This window comes from Canis aureus, chromosome 1, assembly GCF_053574225.1.
Source record: "Canis aureus isolate CA01 chromosome 1, VMU_Caureus_v.1.0, whole genome shotgun sequence".
Classification (NCBI taxonomy): Eukaryota; Metazoa; Chordata; class Mammalia; order Carnivora; family Canidae; genus Canis; species Canis aureus.
In genome coordinates, this window is record NC_135611.1 from 15,760,225 (window position 1) to 15,782,162 (window position 21,938).

The 21,938-nt window shown below is 39.9% G+C and overlaps 1 protein-coding gene and 1 long non-coding RNA gene across 4 annotated transcripts in view; one reads left to right on the forward strand and one right to left on the reverse strand.

Annotated features, from left to right (window-relative positions):
- Nucleotides 1-21,938, reverse strand: part of CDH20 (cadherin 20) — a 214,895-nt gene that overhangs the window by 187,674 nt on the left and 5,283 nt on the right. The gene's annotated exons all lie outside the window — the stretch shown is intronic.
- The window catches only part of LOC144280532 (uncharacterized), a 61,071-nt gene that overhangs the window by 35,481 nt on the left and 3,652 nt on the right, over nt 1-21,938 (forward strand). The window lies entirely within an intron of this gene.

A 21,938-nucleotide genomic window follows, 5' to 3' on the forward strand; every position in this document is an offset into this window, starting at 1 on the left:
TGTGAACACTTACTCCCAATTTCTGTACTTTGCTGGTTATGGAGCAGCACCAGCTGACACCTCGCTGGCCTCTAATGATTCTTCTGGTTTGATTACTGTCATCAACAAGAGACTGATCAGAGAGGTGTGTTTTTTAAAAAATTATTATTTTCTGTTCATAACTCAACGATTGTTAGATTTTCTTTTATATGTAATGTCTCAAGAGGTTAACTGACCTATAGAGATGATAAAATTCATAAGCAAAAATTATATAAATTGAACTAATAAAAAAAAGCATGGGTAGGAACAACAACAAAAAAGCACTGTGCAATCTTCTAGGGAGAGAATTTTCCCTCTCGTTTTAAAATTTCATTCAAGTGTACGGCACTGACAATGCTGGAACCTGTTCAATCTGGTGTGGGGGTGTCCTTGAGTGCATGCATTTACCTCCTTTTCCTTAGCATCTTCTCCAAGCTTCTGTTACTACCTTGCAGCATGCTGCTAGCAGAGGGGAAAGGTAACCATGAAGCAACGGGAAAAAAATAAATGAGTGGAACTTGCTTTTGCAAACTAATTGAAATACTTGTAGTCACCACACAGGACTTGTTAGAGACTTTCTGAGAAAGAAAGAGTCTGTCTGAATGATAAATTAATTGTCCACCTTACTGATACAGTGCCAAGGACACAGACTGAGATTTATCATGCACGCTGGAAAATTCTGAGGCATAAATTATGGTGGCTTCTACATTGCTAACATGAGTGTGGCAAATACGGTGTGATTTCCACAAATTGCAACTGACGCATAAGAGAAAGTTTTGAGCATAGAAAACACATTTGTGGCTTTGATGGCAACTTAAGGACATGATCTTCCACCATTTCTCTCTCTGCACCCAGCCCCTGGTGCAAGCAGAATTGGAAAGGTGTTGGATCCTTTTGCCTGGCTATACTTTGGCACTCAGCTCCTTCTCCCTGAATGTTCCCCCTTAGTTACCAGGTAAATCCTATTCCTTCTTCAAGTGTCATCTCCGCTCTGAGGCCTGACTCAATACTATTGGGCAGAGGATGTAGGGCCCCAGTCTCCACAGGGCTTGGCACAGCCTAGCTGCTCAGTAAACCTGAGTGCTCCACTGTCCACAGCCCTTGCCCAGCTCTCCTCCACTGTACACTTACCACTGGCGATGGTGGCTGCTGGTGCTCCGGTCAAGACACCGAGTACTTCCAGGGAATGGAGTCTTTATTTCATTTTGTATTCCCTCCATAAATGTTAGTGAATAAGGGCTTTCATTCGTTCATTCATACCTCCATGCTGGTTTTTGTTTGTTTCTTCTGTTCAATAATCTAATGTCTATCTTCATCAGTTTTGGAGAACAGGCTTCATTGTCAGGACCTGAGCTATGTCCCCCCTTTTACCCATTAAACAATTTGGGGTGTCTTTTCTCAAAGTATTGCCTCTGGGTTATCTACATCAAGATCACCTGGTGAACTTGTTAAGTGCAGGTTTCCAGATTGCACCCCCCCACCTATAAAATATGGAGTCCTTGTTTAGCACTGTTTTTACTTCCAGTTAGTTCCATGTTCCTACCCTTATTCAGTGAAAGTAGAATGAAGAGCAGGGTGCCTGGGTGGCACAGTCAGTTGAGCGCAGGACTCTTGGTTTCAGCTCAGGTTGTGATCTCAAGGTCATGAGATCAAGCCCCACCTTCGGCTCTGCGCTCAGTGTGGAGTCTGCTTGGGTTTCTCTCCCTCTCCCTCTGCCCTTACCTAAAATAAGTAAATCAATTTGAAAAAAAGCAAAAGTAGAGTGAAGAGAAAAAGTGATCGCATTTTCAACAAGCCTTCCAGTGACTCTGGCACACCCTAAAATTTGAACACTCTTTCTGTGTGGATGTTACTAACAATTATTCTGTAATCTCTTGAAAGAGTTTACCTTGCTCCAGGGATAGCTGCCTTGTCTGTTGTCACTCTGCACAGGGACGGAGCCAGGGCCTGATGTTAGACCCAGGCTATCGACAGGGCAGCCCAGCCCTTACTGTAGAGTCAGGGTTTCTGGAGGAATGGTTGTGATGACAGATGATGCATGATCATCAGGGACCAAGACCCAAGGCCAGAAAGATCAATTTTGGTTTATTTGAAGGGCCCAGGTTTCGTTTTCATACACATTTAATTCTCCTGCTCAGTGTATCCAAATGCTCTTCTCTTTAGAAAAAAAAAAAAAAAAAAAAAAAACCCTGGATGGGACAGTTTGATGGTTTTCTTTTTTAATGTATCATGCCTTGGGCTTCTCAAGAACATAGTTTTAGCACTATTTTTACTTTTACTTTACTCAGATAATCCATGCTCCCCACCCTTATTCAGTGAAGCTACAGTGAAAAGAAAAATGAGTTCTTAGAAGATTGGTCATGAAAAGGTTCTCATTTATGCCCATGAGGGAAAGGGAAAAAGATTTCTAAGCTTGGCGCATTTTTTTTCTTTTTTCTTTCCTTCTTTTTCTTTTCTTTTTTTTTTCCTGCTCTCCTAGCTTTTTGTCCCTGCAGCAGGACAAATGAATATAAAGGAAAAATCTACGTCAAAAAAATCTTTAGAAGCTCTGAGCATAATAAATGTTAAATCTTCAGGATAAGGAAAATTGTGTCCCTCTGTAATGCTCTGCAAAATGTATTCTAGGGGATGCAAAAAGAGATGGAACAGGAAAGTCACATTAAAGTCATTTACCAAGTTTGAAGCAGGAACAAAAATCAGTCAAAAATACTCATAGTCAAAGATTTAGAGATTTGTCTGATAGAATGTGAAATGGAATGTTTTGATTGTTTACTTCATAAGGCATCTAGAGATGTTTGTGAGAATTGTTTAATATATGCTGTTGGACTTTAAGAAAGAAAAAGGTGCAGGATCAGCTTTGAATAATGGTCCCTAGAACACATAAAGTCACTTAGAAAATGTGAATAAGTTGTTCATGGCCCAGATATTTAGAATAATTAAAAGCAGAGGCTTCTAAATGATAGGGGAATCAAAAGTCCAATGCATATACCAAACAATTGGAAATCATTTCCTCAAACACATTTGATGACCAAGAAAATCATGTTTACAAAAGCCAGCTAAGTGATATGGAAATTTAAGAAAACATGAAATGTAATTTAAAAATTCAAATAGAATCAAACACCATTATGCTGTTACTCATTTCAGAGTCAAAGATAAGTGGCTAATGCAGTGAAGGAAAGGGTCGAAAATTTGAAACAGGTCAAGAAATCCACTGATCCATTCATTAAGTCAGAAGCAGGCTCTTAACTCAGCACCTGTCCGGTGCCAGGCGCCATTGAAGATGCTAAAATGTAGCAGAGAGAAAAGAGGGAAAAACCTCATTGTTAAGAGGTTATATTGTCATGGGGGCAGACGATAAGCACATAAACAAACACTACAAAATCTTTCAAATATCAAGACATGCTATGAAGAAAATAAACCACCCCAAGAAACATGAAACAAAATGAGATGAGGAGGAACTGGAGATGGGGTGGAGTGTGTTTGCTAGAGACTCAGATAGAGCATTCATGCAGGAGTTGACATTCATGCAGAGGCTTGAATGATGTGAAGGCATGACCCATGCAGTCATTTGGAGAAAAGAAGTTTGGCAAAAGGAAGCACAAGCGCTAAGATCAAGAGAGAGGAAGGAGGAAGTTTTTGAGGGACAGAGAGGCTAGGATGGCTGGAGCATGGAGAATGGAGGGAAGAGATTAGGAAGTATAGTAAAAAAAACAAAACAAAACAAAAAAAAAACACACAGCGTTGTGATTTCCTTATGTTGCAGTGGCCTTGTGATATTGTCTTGAGCAAGGAGATGATGACTACTGGGTAGGGATCCTAAAAAAAATGATTGTTTTTCTGACTGAAAGGCACAAACTCAGCTGGCATGCAGTACTTTCATCCTTTGTTCCTCTTCCTTCCTCCCTGGAATATAGACACAATGCCTGGAGGTAGAGCAGCCGTTTTGCAACCATATGGGACAAATGGCATATATTAAGGATGGCAGAGCAGGAAGACAGAGAGAAATTTGGTTCCTTACTGATTTTGTTGAGCAGCTATACCAGCCCTGCACTGCCAATCTCTAGACTTTCTGTTAACATGAGAAAAAGATAAACCTCTTAAACTTGGATCAGGGTAAAGTGCTTACATCTCTTGCTCATTTAAGTGCTAGTGTTTAAGCGATTATAACTGGGTTCCTAAATCATGAAGCTAAAAGTGTAAGTGGTCAGGGGCTACATCATGTGGGGTTTATTGCCCCAGTAAAGAGCTTTACACTTTATTCTAATTGCAACAGAAAATCTTTAGAGGGTTTTAAGCAGAAGAATGATACCATCTAGTTTGTTCTTAGAGAGTATTTTGTCTGCTGGGTATAAATCAGACAGCAGAGAGGCAAGATGGAAGCAGAGGGAACAGTGAGAAGGCTGCTGCAAGAGATTATGTTGTTCTTTCCATTGGTTTTACAAGTATTCTGGTGTAGTTACGCCTTCAAAAATTAGATGTTGTAATAGTATTATTAGCTAGGCTGTTTGACAAGTTCCTAGTGTCTGGGAATATAGGATTAGGGGCTACTCTTTGTAGCGCACACTTCAAGGACTGACTTGTCAGCAGTGCAGGGATACTTGGGTGTCTCCTTTTAGCTTCCAGATGTTGAAATGACGACAGTTAATTAGTGGTTATGTACTCTGTCTCCCTGCCTGATCGAGCTTATCCTCACCATTGTAAATCTCCCTCCACCTTATTTCTCTCTCTCTCTCTCTCTTTTTGTTTCCCTTGCTAAGGATCATTAAAACATTAGCTAGAGCTGTCCACCAAACTAATTGAAGGCCACCAGCCTTAAGGATTGTCCTTAATGAAAAACAAGGGACTTACAAAATTGATCAAATTGGGTTTCTTAACTGCCTGTGAATTGCTATTAGCTTGGGAATTAAAATAAGAACCCAAATAAAAGGATAACATACACTCAACCCACAAACTAATGATTAGAAAGTTCTTTTTCCCTATCTAGGCTGCAGAGGAAAATAAATATTTTCCTAAGAGATAACATAATCTTCATTTTGGTATTCTAGCTGGATAGAAGTAAGATTTTGTTGAAATAATATTTTACTTATTTACGCCGAATTACAAATATTTGATTTCAAGTTTAAGGAAATGTAATCTATATGAGAAAAACATTGAAAAATAAGTAAAAGACATGGGTGGAATAATTCTCTAGAGTGCCCTAAAAATGTCTTCAAAGTAGGAAAGATGGATTGTAGATACTCACTATATGTTGTGGAGATCCAAGAAATAAATGACAATTCTAAAACGTGTTCCTTTTAATTATAAATGAAAGCTATGTTTTCAATGGGTACGAGGAGCCCTAAGTATTGCCTTTGACACCTACATGTAGCATTGCAGGATTTTTAAGCTGGAGAACTTGGGTTCAAGGCTGTCCTTGGAGACCTTGAGAGGTGGGGGTCACTCATCCCGCCTGCCCCGGGCATCCCAGTATTATTCTTTTCTCTCCTTCAGTCTTACTCAGTGACCTTTATGTGACTTTTAGCTACTTTAATTTATGAGATGTTCTGTCCAATTTTGGGTCCAAATATATTCATAGTCCTGTACATAAAATCCGCTAAAACAGACTTACACATAAATCTTTATTTTATCTTCCTTTCTGGGAGGTTGGCAGTGTGACTTCCATTTTTTCATGTTTTAAGCATCCACACTTGTCTTTGTCTTTGCTGTTTTACAAAATCTGGGCGTCAGATTCTGTTAGGATTTTACCAGGACTTTGTTGGCCCAATTGCCATAGATGAATGACAAGTACTAGTGAGTGACCACCATGAGCTATAGGCTTTCTCTAAATTGACACTTTCAGAAAAAATTGTAATATACGATTTTGCCATTCTTTCTTTTTGTTTGAAAATCTAGCTTCAAGTCACTGTTGACCTATCATGTACAAAGCAGGTTTTTGTGGACCTCTAGAGTCCTTATAGAGCAACAAGGAAGATACTATATCCACCTTTTATAAGTGTATTTATTCCATTCACATTTTTCTGATGTATACCTACATTTTTTTTTCCATTTACACTATGTTTTCTTCTTTTTCTGAAAAAAAAAAAAAAGTCATTTTGGTGCATTTGTTGAAGGTTGAGAAGAGTAAGATGATTTGAGCTTAAGGTCTTTTATTTCTCATGATAGCTTCATGAATTAAATGGAGTATTATGGCCTGAAAATAGATAAAATTTAGCCAGCATATTAACAGATTTTTAAATATTAGTTCAGTCTCAATCTGAGGACTCTCTAGTGATGGTCTAAATGTGATCTTTCATGGGCAAAGTTCCATCCTCCCTGGTGTGTCTTAGAGAGTCCCAGTATAGCACTCCATTTCACTCTGAAAAGTGTCCTGGTTTGGATGACAAATCATATAGTCCCCCTATTTACAGGCAGCATTTTTATCAACAACTGATGTGAAGTCAGAAGTACTTAAAATGTTTAGGTGACTCCAACCTAGGGTAGGATAGCCTAAAGCATACCAGAATTAAAAACCAAAGATATTGATAAGCTAGACAGATAAAATAGAAGAGATAAAATGTTAATGGGATGTGGTGGAGAGGAAATTATCTTTAGATCCCCAGAAGTAATTGTCTAAGTACAATATGAAGGGAGTTGAGCTTAAAAGCTGTTTCATTCAAGAAAGACCTGGGGATTTTAATTAGCCAGAGGCTTGCATGCTGTTTGGCAAGAGTGTGATGTGGCTAATCACACAGCAAGGAAGGTAGTGCTTCTATTGTTGGAATAGTGTCTGGATCCACACTCTGCAATAGAACTGTCTGTTGTGATGGAAATGTTCCATATCTGTGCCATCCAGTATGGCAGTTCCTTGCCACATGTGGCTACAGAGAGCATTGGAGATGTAGCTAGTAAGACTGAGCAATGGAACGTTTAATTTTGTTTAACTTTCATTAATGTGAGTTTAAAATTAAATAGCCACATGTGGCTTGTGACTACAGTACTGGACAGCACAGGTTGAGATCAAGAGAGATCTCAGTGGGGTCTGGGGTTGGCAAACTGAGGAATGGCAGTTGAAGGGTATTTGATAGGTTGTGTGCATGCAAGGGACCATTTAATTCAATGGAACAGAATTTTAATGAACGTTAAACCAAGTGCAAAGCACTGTGGTAGACACTATAGGGTATTCAAAGGCAAGTGAGGCTGTCTGTGCAATTATAGATCTTATAATGTCCTATTGAAACCAACAGGAACACAAGTAAATGAATCATTAGTGCTGGTATTGCAATATAAAGTCCCTTTTATGGGAATCTAGGGTATGGAGAAGTGAATACCAACCTATGGGTTTGAGAAGGTTTTGTGGAAAAGCTGGGCTTTGAAGGATAAGTCACGCTTGGAGCAATAGATATCAGCATTTAGAGGAGAAAAGGCCCAGTGTCAGGAAAGGATAGGAGCAGAGAGATGGATGTGTACTAGGTGTGTATTGGATTGCACCAGGGGAAGGTGGGGGGAGGGAGTTTGTGGTAAAGAAGTCAGTGCTGCTCTAAAAACCTTCAGGCTTTGTTCTCTGGACAATTAAATATTTCTAGCTTGGAAGTTGATGAATCAGGCCCTTCTTTTGTAGGGGCACAGATGATGGAGGTGCCTGGAAGTGAGGGAGAGCTGTTACTAAGGTCATCATGAAGTAGAAACCATGAACAACAGATGTGCTGACCAGATTAGAAGCTAATTGGGAGACCACACTGGCTTTATTATCCATTTGAAGAGTTATTCTAACAAAAGGGATGAGGATTATTCCATGTAACACTAGAGGACTGATGGTTGCAAATACACAAAGGCAGATTTTGAGATCAATCAAGTTTCTTATCATGAAAGCTTCTATGAATAGAACCAGATACCTTGTAAAATGGTTACTAAGCCTCAGCCACCTGAAGATTTTGTGGTGGGATTATAGGGAAGCATCCCAACTGGTTTCCAGATTTTGAAATTTCAAGGACTGGTCAAAATACAGCAATAGAGGGGTTGCAGTTGATAGCTCTTAATTTTGCTAAGTGAGAATATTAACTTTCCCCAAACATTATCATCTCATATTCATACGGTTTAAGGGAAGAAAGATCATCACTCCCTGCTCCTCAATGAGGAAGAGTATCATTTAAAAATAAAGAATGGCCCATTCCCAAGGAAAGACAGTGGCCACCCTGATTTGGCCCCCCACTCGTCTCTGCCTATCATGTATGCTTTGCATCTCTGAAAACTTTGGCCTCCCTGTAGCCTGGCCGGTGCTAATAAGCAGTGATATTTAAGTTGAAATAATAATTAGCATTTGTTTAACTCCGATAGGCAGCTAATGTGGTCCAGCAGCCAATGTAGTTATTATTTCTTAAATTTAAGTTGGGAAAAAAATCATTACTGTTGAAACAGTATTATGAATAGCCCTCAGGAATTTGATGCAACAGTTACAGAAATGGGATGGTGGTCCAGGTACAGAATGATATAATAATTAGTACAACAAATGTCATTTATAAAGCCTCCAGAAATGGAAGAAAGAGAGACATACCAGCCACAAACAGTTATCATAGAGGGCAAAACTTTCCATTTCTTTATTATCATAAATCATGAAGCCTCATTGATGCATATTTTATCACAGCACTCTTGCCATATGTGATCTGAAGTTTCCGAGCATATCCCTGGGGACCACAGTTACTGATATAGATAATCAAGAATTCCTTTTATGCTCTTCTCAACACTGCCACAGCTTAGATTGAAATTAGCATCTTTTACAATGAAATACCAGTCGCTGTCACAAACAGACATGACAGCTGGAGAGAGAGGCCTGTTTATCCAGTGATTCTTCACTTCTTCAGTTCATTATGGTTTATTAAGATGTGTACTGTAAGCTCCTGAATGGAGAGACATTGAGTTTTTGCACAGTGATTATCATTTGAATAGAGGCATCAAGACACTGTTCTCAGATGGGGGTGGGGGGGTGATAAAGGTCAAAGATCAAAAAATCACCATAATAAGCATCTGCTTGAAAACTAAACTAATCATTTATTCTCTCCAAACATGTCTTTCTAAGATGGTATTTTCTCACCCTCACTGTTTGAAATGTTACTTTCTGATGGAGAACCATTTGAGAGGAACTTGGTAACCCATACTCCACTTCTGGTGCCTAACTATGCATCTGGTACCCAACTATGTCACAGGAATTGTGCTAGATGCTTCTGTGTGTTATGTCATGGCATGTAGTCATGACGTCAACCTCATGACATGGGTAGTAGGAGTAGATTTTTAAAGAAAGAGATGTTAAGGTACTTAGCCCAAAGTCACACAGGTTATACATAGATTTAAGAATTCCAAACCTGCTGCTTTTTAAACTATCCCATACCACCAAAAAAAAAAAAATGTTTTTTAAAAAAAATTTGATTTTGCAGTTATTTTTATTGGCTAGAGGTAGTAAAGAGGCATGTGGTCCCATCTTCTGATAGTATTTGCAGTTACCATTTATTGTGTGTTTTCTGTGTTAGGGAAGGTGCACGGTGCTTTATATAGATAATCAAATATAATTCCTTTGAGGTTGGCACTATTACTTCCACTTCTCAAGTGAGTGAACTTGCTCGGAGAGATGAAGTAATGTTATGTAATGTTCAGGAATGTAAGTAACAAGCTCAGAAAGAGTCAGGAACAGTGATCTAAAGCCAACCAGACTCCAAGGTCTGTTGGTTAAACCCCCATCCCATGCTCCAGGAGCTAATTGTCAGATGGCGAGAGTGATACCCACATCCACACCCACAGAAAGTGGGGTAGGTTATGATGTGGAACCAGCAGCAGCTGTACTCAGGTTGTCTGGTTCCAGAGATAATGCACTTAACCATGATATAGTACTGCCATGTTGTGTCTTCCGAGACGTGTTAAGGAGTTTGCAATTCATGTTGTTACAGATAAAGTGGAATCACTGACAATTATTTGTCAGTTCTCCCACTCCCCATTCCCCCAAGTCCCCATCCGCAGTGCCCTCAAATTTGATGAGTTCATCTAAGCATCAAGATCCTTCCCAGTAGTAAAAGAAAAGGGTGGGAGCTGTGTTCCCATGCGGAAGAATCCCATTCCTTCTTCCTGGGCACATAGGAAGAGTACATTTCCCAGTCCCCCTGCTGTTAGCTTGGGGACCAGTGGCAGGGTTCTGGTCGGTGAAAGGCAGTTGGAAGCAATCTACACCATTTTCATGACTAACTATAAAACATCCTGAGAGACCCACCACACCTTCTGCCTCTCCTCCTCTGCTGACTTCAGGCAAAGATTTCTGTTCCTTAGGTGATGGAATCGATAAATTTCTGAGTCATTTCTTGGAGGAAAAGCACTCAGAAGGACCGCGTGATAGGAAGTTGAACTGTGATGTGAGCAAGGCACAGACTACCAGCATGTTAAAGCACTGACATTTGGTGCTTTTATTCTACTTGCTAGCAGGTATTACTCAAAGTATTGCTGATAGTAAATGCTTCACCCTTTCTCTTTCCAACACACGAGTTCAGTCATCTACTTATGGTTCCTTTTGACTGCGGAAGGACTCTTGCTTGGATTCACCCTCTATTTGCATAACTGCCTTGACACATCAACTGGAGACCCTGGGAATCTAGTCCTAGAACCAAGGAGATCATGGAAGAGAATTCAGTCTTTTCAGAAAGTTAAGGGTCCTGCTGGAAGAAACTGAAGGTTTGGAGACCAGCGATAATTTCATGCTAGAAACATAAAGAAAAATGACAAGGGCTAGAACACAAAGCCAGTAGAATAGAGAGAAAGCCCTGGATTCTTTCGGTATTTCTTAAGACTGGGCAGCAGTGGACATTACCAAACACCATGAAATGCAGTGGCCACCTAAGGCACGGTGGCAGGTGGCAGGTGAGGTGGAGCACTGTATCGTGCTGGGATGACCAATGGCATGGGCCCTAGAATCCAGTTTCAGTTTGGGTAACTACTTTGTGGCCAAGTAGATCCCCAGTGGATTCAAACAGTATTCAGGGATTCCTTAGTGCCTGAGTCAATCTAAATGTGACAAATACATGAATAGGTTTCATGGTTGAAGCATCACTGTTATGGCTCAAATGTGTGTATCTGCCTTGAATTCATACATGGAAGCCCTAACCCGCCCAGTGTGGCTATATTTAGAATAAAGAATCATTAAGGTTAAATGAGGTCACAGGATGGAGCCCTGATCCAACAGGATCAATGTTCTTATGAGAAGAGACAGCAGATCTCTCTCTGTCCCCCATCTACACGTGCACAAAGAGGAGGTCATGTGAGCACACCGTAAGAAGGTGGCCGTCTCGGTCCCAGGGGAGAGTCCCCCAAACACCAACTCTCCCGGCAGCTTGATCTTGTACTTCCAGCTTCCAGAACTGTGAGAAAGTAAATTTCGGTTGTTTCAGCCACCCTGTCTGTGCTGTTTTGTCCTGGAACCCCTATAGACTTGATACGCCACCTTTGGTTCTGATCCTCTAGTTATTCATTTCAAATTTCAGCTGTTGTTAGTTTAGGGAGATAGGTGCCAAATTACGTCGTGGCAAGCTACAATGTGAGATTGATCAAAACATCCAATTTTAATATTGTTTACTCTCCGCTTCCTTTTCTTTTATCATATGCACGTGGCAATTTAGGAGTCTATGGAGTACTTTGGCCTAATTTGGGATGTTGCTGCATTTGGTTTTTCAGCTTGGTTTGGAGAGATATGGCTTGAATGAACATGCTCTCATTCTCAGTGCAGAGCCTCTAGATGCTGAATCTATAGATATCCATGGAAAAATAATTGCCATTGTTCTGTGTAGGAGTGAGTTTCTAAGACGTGTGTGCTAACAATAGTGAAAAGGGCATACTTCTTTACACGGTGAAAACAGAATGGAGTCATTATGGAATCTGTAGGAAACATTCATTAAGAACTTAAATTCCTTCTAAATTAGCCTATTTCCTGGATAGCTCATATTCATGCATCTCAACCTGGGAAGACATATTCAGGGAATGACAGTGTTTTAGGTTCAACTCGCAAATGAGTATTTTCAAACTGCTAATAGTTAATGAACTGCTCTAACCTTCCCTGGGAAAGTGCCCATCTCCGGGACCTCATTCTACCCATTTGTTTTGGATTTAGGCTGGATTTGCTAGGAGGCAGATGGTGAAAGCCAAACAGAAGATTCTTCAGCAGGTAGGGCACAGAGAACAGATTTGCCAAAATACTACCTGGGACCTGGAATTCATAAAAAGCAGTCATGTTTAGTTGTTCTGGTAATTCCTGTGTTTCTCACAGCCACTCCTAAAGAGTACATTTCAACTCCTGCCATCTCCAACTTGTAAAGCACAGCCCACATGTGCTTTAAAAATAAATTACTTTCCCCAACACATCACAAAGCCACACCTAGATCCCAAGAAGCAAACAAAATGTAATTATTCATATTTTTAAAAAGCTGAAAAGTTTCCCCCTTTTCCTCACAATTACGCTTTACATCTCCCTCCCAACACCTTTCCTCACTTCCCTTATTCCTTTCTTGGCTCTGGTTATGATCTTGTGCCCCTCTCCTTCAACCTTTGCAGTTCTTCCTTTCCTGGAATCGCAGTGACAATATGGTGTTCTCATCGTTCTGTGGCTGCATAGGTCAGACAACCACCTGGCAGGAGAACGAACTTAGTCCTAGCATGGAGCTGACACAGAGGAATGCTTCAGGGGTAAAGCCCCAGGCCATTGGCATCAATGAGCTCTCTCCTACTTCCCATGAGAGTGGGGAACTCTGTGTCATAGGAAAGGAGCACATCCCCTCTCTGCTTTCAAGAAGTTATGACTCACTTAAGAAAATACATTCATGAGCCAACCACCATCACTGGTAGAAACACCATCAAACATGGTGCACAAACATCAGTTAGTATAAGAAGAACAACAGAAGCTTGGAGGTGGGCAGAGAAATCTATAGCTAATTGTTTGAGGTCTCATCCAGGAAGAGATGGTTTGAGTCATCTTTTGGGGAAAAGGATCAGAGATAGTTCCAAAGAAATGTGGTTTCCTTAAGAAGTGGGAGTGATATGAGCAAGACTGTGGTAGAAACAGCTCCTAAGAGTGGAAGAGTAAGGAAAGTGACTTAATTGGCAGGGAAAGTCCATACTTCCATTTAAAAACATGTGTTGAGATCTAAAATGACCCAAGTAGACCAAAATAGTATGAAATCAATTGCAGCTAGGAGAAGGGTGGTTGGCAGATGGTGCTAAAAACATGAAATAGCACATGTGAAACTAATTTGCAAAGACAAGGCTCTATTCATTCACCCAGCAGGTAATCTTTATTGCTCTAGTCATTGACCAATGAAACTATATTGGGTTCTTTAAATGAATGGAACACTGGAGGTAGGACAATTGATAATAATTGGTCCAACATACAGTTTGAATTTTTTTTTTTATATATTTTATTTATTTATGATAGATACAGAGAGAGAGAGGCAGAGACACAGGCAGAGGGAGAAGCAGGCTCCATGCACCGGGAGCCCGATGTGGGATTCGATCCCGGGTCTCCAGGATCACACCCTGGGGCAAAGGCAGGCGCCAAACCGCTGCGCCACCCAGGGATCCCCATACAGTTTGAATTTTAAGAAAACAAAGGAACATGTCCATCTGAACAGGAAGAAGAGTGTTGTCTATGAATTTCTCAAAGTCTCTAAAGAGCTACATAGGGAGTTCCTCCTCCTAAATTATATTGAGAAAACTAGATGATCCTGGAGGGAGGCCATATGAGAAGAGGGTTGAGGACAGATAAGACACAGTGTGTCTGCTCCAAGGAAAATCATTATTTCAAGTGTATTGACAGCATCTCATCTCCTTAATTATAGCTTTGTTGACAGCTATTCACTTTGCATGCATAGAATCCTTTTGAAACAATTCATATTTCAATTTGCTTCGAAACCAGGGAATTGTTAAGAGAGACAGTGTTTTGTCTTTGCATATCTGATAGTGGTAAACAGTCTGGGATGTTAGATCTGGAGTTGTGTTACTGGGGCAGAAACTTCCTAGATTAACCTTCTCAGTATCCCCTCTCTTTCCTTGCCCTCTGACTCATACATTTATACAATCACTGGAGGTCTAAGGTCTCTAACAGAGAACAAGAGCAATAACACAACCAATGGGCCATTGGGTTACCTGGCATACCCAGCAGAAAGTAAGCCCAGAACTAATCTGGGGAGTATGGCCCACCATCACCCCAGGACAAGTAGGGAGGAGCTGAGCTAAGAGAGGAGGAGGATCAAGAGAAGTTTTCAGGCTTGAGCACCTGGACTTCACTTATTAGACTTGTCTTCTAAAAACTGAATTGCTAGATAGCAGGGCATTCCTGTAGTCAGGTCAAAGGCCCAAAACACTTACTTAGTCAACTGTAAATGATTTTGGACCATTTATAGTTTCACATAATCCTGATGTCTATTCTCTCAACTAGTATAGATAATGATGAATTAAACTCTGCAATTAACTTCTTATCTATCTAGAGTCCCCTTTTGGGGCAACCCTCAAAGAAAAATGTGTGTGTCAAACTTGGCATTTTATTTTAGTATTTTTGTGTTCCTTGGAAAATTCTACTTACACTCATAAATAAAGAATACTTGTCAGAAGCTACACTTTTCAATTTTTTAAAAAACAATTTTTTTCTGGGCTCCTTCCATAAATTGTTTATTGTTCAATATGGCTGTGACTTTGCAATGCAGTTACTTATTTTTGATGCCTTCAATTTGGTTTAAATATTTCTTTTTCCTAGCACCAAGTGTATGAAAGGTTTCTTTTTATCTCAAAGAGGCAAGAGTTCCCTTTGGTATCTTCTATTGGACATTAATAATGGTGGGGTTGGGGGAAGGAGAAGGTAACAGATCTCTTTAACTTAAAGGCTGCATATCATAATGAAACTCCTACTAATGGCACATTTCTTTTCTACCCTGATGATAAATAAAGCCATGCCTTAGTGGTCATTCTTTTTCTCCTCTCCACATTACTTACTCCTGACCTAGTTATTCAGATTCCTTAGCTAGTGACTTCTAACGGTGTCATGACGTAAGGGCAATGACCTTAGAACTATGAATGAGGGTAGAGATTGATGCCACATGGCTTTTGACATACATTGACTCAAGAAGCTGGGGAGGTCTGGGGTCAAGGTATTAGCAGCAGCACTTGCCAGGTACGTTCCTCAACATTCATAGGACATTTCTCTCTCAGGTCAATTCCTGATTTATTCTGTCTGAATCCCCTGAATAACCTATGGGATCCTACATTCTGGGCAGCTCATGTGTGATTGGAGATGTGCTTTCATGGTTTCGTACGCTATGCTCTACACTGCTTTGAGTTGTAGAGATGTTTCCTGTGACTCATGTTCATTTAGGAGGCATCTTAGTTCTTGATTTAGAATATTTCCCACCATGAAGTACATTGAGAATGCTCTTTTTATAAGTTTCCCCCTGTGGAATAACATAAAAACCTAGGGAAAAAAATCTGTGAATAAAACATCAGTGTGCTAACTAATGTCCGTTCCGCTTCACAAAGCCTTAAAAACATTCATCAAGCCACAGTTTGACATTGCAGAATGGTACCCCAATGAGTCAATGTCATAGGATGAAGTTCAACAAGGCAGTTATTATAGACATGTGCTGGGTGGGCTGTGAACATACATCACTAGCATCACTAGCAACAGATGACCACCATCATCGACAGAGGAAGAAAACTCTGTGAGCCACAGGGCCTAGCGAAGCCTTCTGCTTTTTTGGCAAGAGTGCTGCCAGGGGAGAGCTGGATTCGATGCCATCTTCAGTCTTAGGATGAGTGCTTGGGCCCCTTCCTACAACTGCCTTTATGCTTTGCAAAAATGGTACACTTCGAATTATGGACTTCATCGCATGCTGAGATGCATATAAGCACCAGGGCCGCAATCAGCTTAAAAAGAGAATGCCGAACTGGGTGTGAAGTCTTGGGCTGATTCTTGTCTGGGATGGTGGGCAGGGAGCAGCACTCCCTGAGAAGAGGACCTTGCCAGACGGGATTTGCAAAGTTGAGGTTATCCTCAGGAAATCAGAGCTACAGGTAGGCTGAATCTAGTGCTGTCCGGCAGAAGAGTTTAGAGCTTCTCAGCATCTTTTTGGCAGTGAAATGATAAAGGCATACGAAGCAGTTTTAAAAATCAGTTTGGTTTAACAAAATAGCCAAAAAGATAATCATGAAACAGAAGATAATCCAACAAGATAATTAGGATCGGAAGAGAACACAATCTCTAATGGTATAACTGTCTAAAAAGCTTGACCATGAAATATCCTGAATTTGTGTAAATCAAAGTTACCAATCCTGTTTTCACACTAGTGCTTCTAGCCTGGAGGCCTGGATTCTAACTCTAATTTACAGAATGGTATCTGAAATGCTATTACCAAGTTTTTCTTCTATAGACATTAAAAAACAACAACAACAACCCAACCCTGTTTTGTTCGTTTACTTAAAGTCAGCTCATAGCAATTTGCACTATTTGAAGGGAGCAATATCACAGATAATAGGAAATAGCAAATAATTTTTTAAATGTTGTATTTGAGTCTGTGGAAAATGTTTTAGGTATTTGCATTTAAATAGCCATATGTCTCAAACTCTAGAAATTGCCAGCATTTCAAACAAAATAGTGTATCCCTGTTGAAAGGATGAAGTGGTATGCTGTATATTTATGAAACAGACTTTGTAACTCTGGACTGACTCAGTTTCACGTAGTAAGGCAGGAATTAGTAGCTGTGTGATCTAAATTATTCAACTTCTCTGTGACTTAGCTTCTTTGGTTATGAAGTGGTGATGATACCAGGTTTTACTTTATGGGCTTCCAATCAGGAATAGATGGGACATGATGGGGGATACACTTTACACAAAGCTTGGCATGCAGAAGGTGACTCTAGCTCTGCATGATCATACATGGTAAAATTCTCTTTCTTGATTATGGTATTTTATTTACCCCATAAGTCTAGATATTAGGTTATTAGGTTAGAGAAAACCTAGATCTTGCTTTTATTAACAGGATTACACAGAGTAGTTTTACAAGGTCAATAATAAACTATTAAGAAGGAGTTCCTGGGGCGCCTGGGTGGCCTGGTTGGCTAAGTGGCTGACTTCTGGTTTCTGCTCGGGTCATGATCCCAGGGTCCTAAGCTTGAGCCCCGTGTTGGGCTCTGCATTCAGCCTGGAGTCTGCTTGGGATTTTCTCCCTCTCCCTCTGTCTCTCCCCTGCACTCATTCAATCTCTCTCTCAAAACAAAGAAATAAATAACTAAAAGGAAAGAGTTCCTATACACAGAGGGATAGAAAGCACCCTGGAGGAACATTTTTCCATCTGTTTGGGCTCAGACTCCCATAGGCCAGCCATCTGCATATTTCCCTCTGATGACCAAGAGCTCATGACTCCCCAAGGGAGTAGCCCCTTCCAACTTAGGACACTTCATCATTAGGAAACTTGTCATTATGTTGCTTCTCTATAGTTTCCATCAGGAGCCCTGGTTCAGTTGTCCATGGCAATTCAGAATAAACTTATTTCTATTTTACATGAAGATATTCCAGATACTTGAAGATGAGTATTATGCCTTTTCTGTGTCAGGTCTGCCATTTTGCAGACCTTCAGCCATTTCTCTCATCTCACAGCCATGTTTGTGGGACCTCCATAGACCAGTGGATATATTCTAGAGACTCAGGACTCAGAGTGTGATGAGCAGACAAAATGGGAAATCTCAGGTGTACTCTTAACAAGACAAAATAAAGCCAGGGAAGAGCTGTTATCAAGAGGTTTGAGTCTGAGTGCCAGCTTTGCCTTTCCCCAGCTGACAGAGGCCTTGGGCATGCCACTCAACCTTCATGTGGTTTATTTTCCGCATAGGCATTTGTGCATGTGAAAAATTCATCTTCTTAGATCTAATCCATCTTCTCAACCTTTTTGATCCCATTTCTTCATCTAACGTATTATCTTTCCCTTCTGGCTTCATTAAATTTGTGAATCTGATCAGCATACTATTATGTGCACATCCGTGCCACTGATTAAAATGTAAAACATGGCAAGTCCAACACAGGTCTATAACTGAGTGTTCAAAACTTGTACTAGGTTGTCCATGATTTCATTTATTTATTCAAGAAGTATTTATTAAGTGCTGACTATGTGGTAAGCATGATGTTTTGTGCAGGGGATGTGAGGATGAACAAGAGAGTTCCCATCGCTGTCCTCCTGAAACTAGAGTCTAGTGGACAATCTGTTGGCATTTTGGGGCACTGTGGTTTAAAATGTTTTCAGTCTTTGTACCAGTCTTTGTTGGTATAAAGATCTAATTACAGCAATGTCTTGATCACCCAGTTTGGAGCCCAAAGGAAAGAGTTTAATAGCAAAAGATATTAATAATATTTACTTACTAACGTTTACTTAGTAATTTTTTCTAAGTTGGTCTAGTGAATTTTTAGAAGTCATCTATAATGTGGCTAGCATAACTGTGCAAATTATCTATATTATTATTTGGGCAATGGAATGTACCCTTAAATTGAAACTGTGTGCTTTGATAAGCAATGCATGGATGTTGCACTTTGCTCTTGTGGTGCTGGTTCTCTTATTGGGGTAACTGTGCTCACCAGGAGACAAGTGACAATGTCTGGAGAGGAGACATTTTTGGTGTGCACTGTGGGGAGGAAGGAAGCTACTGGCATCTAACAGGTAGAAATGCTGTTAAGTATCTTACAACATACAGGTCAGCTCCTTTCTTACCCATCCAATAAACAATTAAGACTTATCTGGCCCCAAATGTCAGTGTGGAGGTTATAAAGCCCTGCTCTAGGGGCGCCTGGGTGGCTCAGTGGGTTAAGTGTCTAACTCTTAATTTTAGCTCAGGTCATGGTCTCAGGGTCATGAGGTAGAGCCTTGCATCAGGCTCTGTGCTCAGTGGGGAATCTGCTTGAGATCCTCTCCCACTTCTGCCCCCCTACCCCCCTGCCAACACTCTCTGGGGCTCTCTCTCTCTCTTTCTCATAAATAAATACATCTTTAAACAAACAACCCTGCTGTAGGGCAGGTGGTGTAGCTGTATGGTTAGAACTACAAACTTGGGAGCTGGAGAGTCCTGGGTTTGAAATCCACCTTCAGGGACCACTTAACTTTGTACCTAAGTGTGTGCATATGCAAAATAAAGTTGGTAACAATGGCATCCTCAGCAAGAAGACTAATGAGGTCATGCTTGTGAAGCACTCAGTGTAGTGTCTGGTGCAAGGCAAGGACTAAATAAATGGTGGTTATTATATTGTTTGGTTTGCTTTTTCTCCGAATACTACACATTTTAATTGACACAAGCTAACTACTGTATATAGAGATGTATCCAAGACATGGATAGCACTTCTATATCATGAAGAAATCTGTTGTTTTCCTGTGTTTAAAGAAACAACCCTCAGCAATTTGATCTCCAAATGTTCACCAGCCCGTGAATCGGATGATAGCCTCTGTGCTTAGCTGCCTGAAGTACTCCACTGAGAGGCTGAACTGCCAAATGGATTAATTTTTTAATGAATACTTGAGGATTTTATGTCCAAATACCAGTATGCCTCCCATTTTTAGACAGACATAATGTTCCCAGTGTTATGGAGATGAGAGTCTGGGCGAGGGGTAAAGGTAGATAAAACTCTAACACTTCAAAACTATGACCTTAATGAAAATGTACACTCCAATCGCTTGATATCTTTTGCTTTCAATACAGTTTGTAGTGATATTAATGACAGCACAAAAATGTGGCTTAATATTTACTTATAAGATGACCATCCTTGGGAGTTGTTGCCAGTTTGTGCAAATTATGGGCACAGATTTAGATTCTTATTTAACATCCAAAAAAAGCTGACAAGACCTATGGTCTCAAGTGGCTGGTTCTTTCAGTGATGGGATGATGGTGCCTTTGCAAATTCATACTCCAGATGAGGTTTTGGATGCAGAGAATAGAGGGATTTGAAGAAGAGAGAGATTGGAAATTGAATTGTTTCTTGGATTAGAGAATGAAGACTAGGCAACTTTGGGCCTGTTTGTGGGTGGGCACAGAGATGGCTGTAATGTCCAGGTGGTTTCTCCTTGACCGGGAGAGGTGGCAAGTAGGTGATACTGTGCACTCTACATGTCTGTTCAAAACATTTGCATGGAAAAAGACCTTAGATACAGAGATTGAGTGTTTACTTCCATCTGTTCTGATACTTATATCAGAATGTTAATAATCTTTCAAATTAAAAAAACATGTATTTGGTTGCCTTTAGAAATTACTTCTAAATGGAATTCCTTTAGCCAATTTCTAATTAAATTGCTAAATGAAATTACCTCTGTTGGTTTAAAAACAAATGATGGTAAGTTCATTGATTATTCATGATATGTACAAATTAGCCACATAATAGGACTTGGTAAGGGATTCAAAGATGTTGACTTTATAAAATAAAGTGATAAAAAGAGTATGATAGGAAATCTACACTACTCCTTCAGGAAAATATCCTGTATATGATAGCTTTGACTACAGGTTTTTATAAATACATCTAAAACATGGAGCTATGCTCAGGTGCACACTTAAAAATGTCTATTCAAACAATTTATATCAATTACTATTTAATTAATAAACTGCATTGTAATTTGTTGGTGGAAAGTGGAAACCAAAGTTTGGTTCCATGCAAAGATATCTGCTAGAGAACAAGAAAGCTGCGCTGCTCATCTTTTCATGCTATTTTGACCACAACCTCGACTTGAATCCTAGTAAACAACTCTCTCTGGGAACAAGGGGTAATTGAATCTTCATGCTAATTCTATCCTGGTTTTCTCTTGACTACTAGCTCCCAATTATGCCAACATATTACACTATGTACTGTTCTCTAGGAAAACACTAAGACCACGTTGTTCATTCAACTAAGGTCAGACCTAAAAGGAAAAAAAAAAAAAAAACAGGCTGATGATTTACCTATAATGGACATTTTAGTTCCTCATGGGCACCTGGTTTTCATTTGCTGTTAGGTTCACTTAGTTTATTTTAGTTATAAATCAGGTGGAAGAGCAGAGAAGTGTAAGTGTATTGGCCACAAGTAATTTCAGTGCATCCTGCCAGATGTTGAGCACAGTGTTACAGGTGCATGGTTGGGTTTGAATGGTGGGCCATATGTCAGACAAACTTCAGTGACAACCAGAAGTAGCCACTGCCATGGAGTGCAATGATTATTTTATTAATAACCCTTTAATTAGTTGACACAGGAGGGAATGTGCAGCCAGTTCGTAATAATTGGTCTGATGAATACTCTCGGTACTTCAGGGGTAGAATTTGTGTGACTACCTGTTGGGAATAATAACCCTTTGGATAAAGTGTCATATTTATTATGGAGAGTTATTGTGCATCTTTAACAACTTACATATGCATAAGCATATTCAATATTTAGGTAAAACTCAAAAACACGCCAAAACAAATCTTTTCTTACCTTCCTCAGGTCCACACCACATTGAACACTGCTAATGATTATTTATTATTGGTCACAGGCATAGCTCACTAATTTAGGGAAATAATCTAAAGTAACAGAGACCAAGTATTTCACATAAAATGTTATAAATTCATCTAACTTGGTAATTCCATCAATTCTATTTTATTTTTCTTCTAAAAAATGAAATCACCCCATGTTTATTGAGAATCTACTATGTGTAAGATTCCAGCTAGGAGCTATAGAATGATAAAGAAATATCTCCTCCATGCAAGATACATCCTTGCTGTCAACATGGTCAAGGCATTAGTTGGAATAAAGGCCAAACTGTTAATTAGATTGTTAAACATTCTTATAAATAACAAAAATATGCCCATTTTGGGCAGTGCCGGGCATGTATTTGACATTTGTACTTTGCATGGTATTTTACATGACTGGCCCTTACTGATTTGGAAGAAGAAATGAGT